Consider the following 4,403-nt stretch of genomic DNA (forward strand, 5'->3'; position numbering starts at 1 on the left):
AAAGGTCCTCCTGCCTGGGCTCGCCGGAGCGGCCACGTGGAGGTCCATCTGTCCCGGTTAGTATAAGAACCGGGACTAAAGGCCTAGGGCATTAGTAACGACCCTTTAGTCCCGGTTCCCCAACCGGGACAGATGGGCCTTATGAACCGGGACAGATGGCCTTTTTTCTACTAGTGTGGCAAGCTTTGCTCCTTTTGTTGGCAGGATCATTAACATCTTCTTCCTCCGCGTCCTGGTCGTCCACGCGATGCATGGCTAGCAACACCCTCTTCTCTTACATGTTGAGAGTACGAAGCTCTTCTATATAGAGCCAAATCGGAACAACATTATCTACGTAGTGTTGTAGTAGTAGTTAGCAACCACAGTCAGCCATGACGTGTCCCCTCGTCCTCATCCTCCTCATGTCCCTAGTTCCTCCATTGCCCATGGCGCCGGAGGTCGCCAGCACTACCATGTTGTGGAGACCAGGCACTTGGAGCCCAAATCCTTCTGCTCTGGCCTCAAGGGTACGTAGCGTACATGCAGCCATTGATGCAAATCGATCAACGTCCATGCATGGGCTAACCCATGCTTGTTTGATTTTTCTTTGCAGGCAGTCTCTCTACATCGGCCGAGGGCACGTGGGTGCCGCTGCACCGTCCGTTCGGCCCCTGCTCGCCGTGCGCCATCGCCGTCCCTGCTGGAGATGCTCCGCTGAGACCAGGTCCGTACCGACTACTACGTCCGGAGGATGGCCAGCCGCGGGGAGGAGGACGTGCTCAACCCAGCCAAGCTGCACGTGCTGATGAGTGATGACTCAGGTGGACTTCGGTACCAATTCCACCTTCGGCATCGGCTCCGGCTTCGGTAGCTCGGCGTGGATCGACGCCGACGGCGACCCCACGATCGTGTCCCAGCAGAGAGCAGACCATGGCCATCGACACGACCGTGGATGTGCTATGGATCCAGTGCGTCCCCTGCCCCAGCCGGCCAGCCCCCAGTGCTACCCGCAGCGGATCCCCTTGTTCGACCCCAGCACATCGAGCACCGCCGCGGCTCCCCCGCCTGCCGCTCCCTCGGCTCCTACGGCAACGGCTGCTCCAACACGTCCGCGAACGCCTGCCGGTACCAGATCGAGTACAGCGACGACCGGGCGACCGCCGGGACATACATGACCGATACGCTGACCATCAGCGGCAGCACCACCGTCCACAACATCCGGTTCGGGTGCAGCCACGCCGTGCGCCGCAAGTTCAGTGACCTGACCGCCGGGACCATGTCCCTCGGCGGCCGCGCCCAGTCGCTCCTCGCCCAGACGGCCCGCTCTCTGGGGAACGCCTTCTCCTACTGCGTACCGCAGGCCAGCGCCTCCGGCTTCCTCTAGATCGGCGGGCCGGCGACCACAAACTCCACCACCTTGTTCGCCACCACGCCGCTGGTCAGGAGCGCCATCAGCCCGAGCCGGTACCTGGTGCGGCTCCAGAGCATCGTCATGGCGGGGTGCCGGCTTGGACGGTTGTATCTCGTTACCGTCTACGTTTGATTTTGTTATCTTGCTAGCGAATTAGGGCATGTACAATGATGCTATCTTAGAAGTGCCACATAGGATAAATGATGAGGTGGGGAAGAGAGAACTCGTAAAAAAGACTTGTCTTCTCTTATTTAAAAGAACACAAGAGATGATCTTTTAGCATAATATGTCTCACCATGTTGTTAGGAATTACTAGTTATTGAAGATAAGGCTAAAAGATGACCCATTGTAGATTTTTTTTTGTCATCTATAAATTACATGCAAAACTTAAAATAAGACTATCTTATCAACCATTGTACATGCCCTTAAAGAGCCATGCATCGCGTGCTTGGCCGTTGTATCTCGTTCTTGTATCGTTGTACAAGTAGGCCAGCTACCAGGATGAGTTCGTGGGATGGCACGACCTCCAGTGATAATCATGGCGGCATGGTAGTTGTAGGGGTTTATCAGGAGCGAGTAGCTGTGGCCTGTGGGATGTCAGTGTGGCTTTATGTGTTGTAACCCAAACGGGTCGCTAGGAGATCGAGAAACTCACAGAAAATGCTGCAAGCTTTGCACAGCGCCAAACTATATATGCCTTTGTGCACTCCGGTGCAGCTTGTGGTGTATGAATATGTGAACATGTGAATCTCTGGCTTGATGAAAATTACCTGGGTTGTGGTATGTGAGGATTTTTTTTTCCTTAGATGGAAATATTTCCACTGGATTCTAGATCAAATGATTACTACAAACTTGTTGAATTTAGTTGTTGTGTGCTAATTTATTAATGAGTTTTGCTACAGTAGTTATGGCAACAATGTTACAGATGACAATTACGGATCGAGCTTTTGGGCAACAATTTTAGGGCAACAATCACAGAACAACATTTACATGTGTTTGTATACTATAGTAAGGTACACATAGGGGCTTAGATAACAGACGTATGACTTAGATGTAAATTTAATGTTTGGAGTCATATATGCATGACGTAGATGTAGATTGTTGTAGTCAATCTGACTGGAAATTAAACAATAGCTACAAAATTCAACGACTGCATGGTATAGTACTACATGAAACTCGCCTGAAACATATCTAGCACATTTGTCTTTATGTATCTCATATTACACTCTTTAATAACTCATAGTGCATCTTCAAAGACACATGAAAATTATGAACATTTTATCATTGCCTTGAACAAAAAATATCATAAAGTAAAAGTGAATGGCGATTCTTGTCGAAGAAAATAAAACATGATGAAAATTGAAGTATGGAAGATACTAGAACTTATAGAAGTGCATGTGATGTGAGGTTTGTGTATATTATGGAGTGTAAATAATAAAGTGTAAAATCAAAGTTAATTCATTTACAAAATTGTTTTTATATATAAGTAAAGAAAAAAGAGTCTAGAAAAATGGGGAAGTGTTAGTGTTTTAAGATTTGAGCATATTATGCATTCTAAATCATAAAATAATCAAAGAAAGATGATTTTAGAAGCAAAAAGGTTTGGATAATTATATTGTGAATATTCTAGAACAAAGTAAAAGTGCTTTTGTTTTGAGTCTTTTTTTTTTTTGCAGTTGGAAAAATGCAGTAGAGTGGAAGATGATATCCAATGGCCAGGTCTATCATGTGACTTAGAGCGCCCGCGTCTGCCACACCCAGCGTATGCATCACATGCTTTTTTCTTCTCATTTTGAAACTTGTTTTTTTCGTTTTTATGAAATCTTCTAAGAAATATAACAGGAATATTAAAATTTTTCCATAAATCCAAAAGGTGTTTTCAAAAGTTATACTTATTAAAAAAATATTAAAATATTGTGCATTTCATTTTTTTCTAGGACTGTAAAAAAATCCGTGAAAAAAACACAAACTTCGTAACATTCAAAAAATGTTGGCAACATCTAAAGAAATTCACTTATACATGATACTTAAAAATATTCTGAAAAATGTAAAAAATGTTCGTGAAATTCAAAGATTTTTTCAAGCCATAACATATAAAAAAGGTTCAGGACATCTAACAATATTATTCTAACACTTAGAAAACCTTTTAGTTTTTCTAAATGTTCATGATATTTTTTAAAATGATGAACATGTGCTTAAAAAATGTTCACATGTGTTTTAGAAAATGTTCAATGTACATTTTACAAATGTCGACATGTATTCAGATAAATGTTTACCATTTTTTAAATAATGTTTAATCTGTACACGAAAATTGTTTAACGTGTATTAAAAAAACTGCACATGTATTTTGAAAAATGAAAAAGAAAATAAATTAATTAACTTGAAAAAAATGAAAAGCAAAAGTAAAACCAATGAAAACTGGTAGAGAAAAACACAGAAAAGAAAATAGAAAAAAAACAGCATAATACCGTCCCAACACCAGGCCAATAGTTCCATTAACTTTTTTTTAGAAAATCGATAGTTCCATTAACTTATTCCAAAGCTTCCCCCTACCACTTAATGCGAGGTGTCGATATCTCGCATTAAGCGAGACGAGAGGGAACTCTCGCGTCGAGCGCTATAGTGTCGGGACGAACCGTTACCGTTACGAGTGCACTGTCTTACAAAGACGAGAATCAATAGTTCCATTAACTAGTTCCCAAAACCGCCCCTGCCACTTAATGCATGGCGTCTATATCTTGCATTAAGCGAGACGAGAGGGGACTCTCCGTCGAGCGTATAGTGTCGGGCCGCCCTGTTACGTGTGCGCTGTCTTAAAGAAGACGAAAATCGATAGTTCCATTAACTTGTTCCCAAAACCATTCCCGACCACTTAGTGTGCGGCGTCTATATCTTGCATTAAGCAAGACGAGAGGGAACTCTCGCGTTGAGTGCTACAGTGTTGGGCGAGCCCATTACACACGCGCAGTCTTAAAATAGACAGAAGAAAATGGGGGAACCTGGGAACTGATCA

At 44.0% G+C, this 4,403-nt stretch overlaps 1 pseudogene; it reads left to right on the forward strand.

The window, feature by feature from the left end:
• Nucleotides 1-371: 371 nt before the first annotated feature.
• Nucleotides 372-1,522, forward strand: LOC109742556 (aspartyl protease family protein At5g10770-like; annotated as a pseudogene).
• The last annotated feature ends 2,881 nt before the right edge of the window (nt 1,523-4,403 follow it).

Source organism: Aegilops tauschii, chromosome 7, assembly GCF_002575655.3.
Source record: "Aegilops tauschii subsp. strangulata cultivar AL8/78 chromosome 7, Aet v6.0, whole genome shotgun sequence".
Taxonomy (NCBI): domain Eukaryota; kingdom Viridiplantae; phylum Streptophyta; class Magnoliopsida; order Poales; family Poaceae; genus Aegilops; species Aegilops tauschii.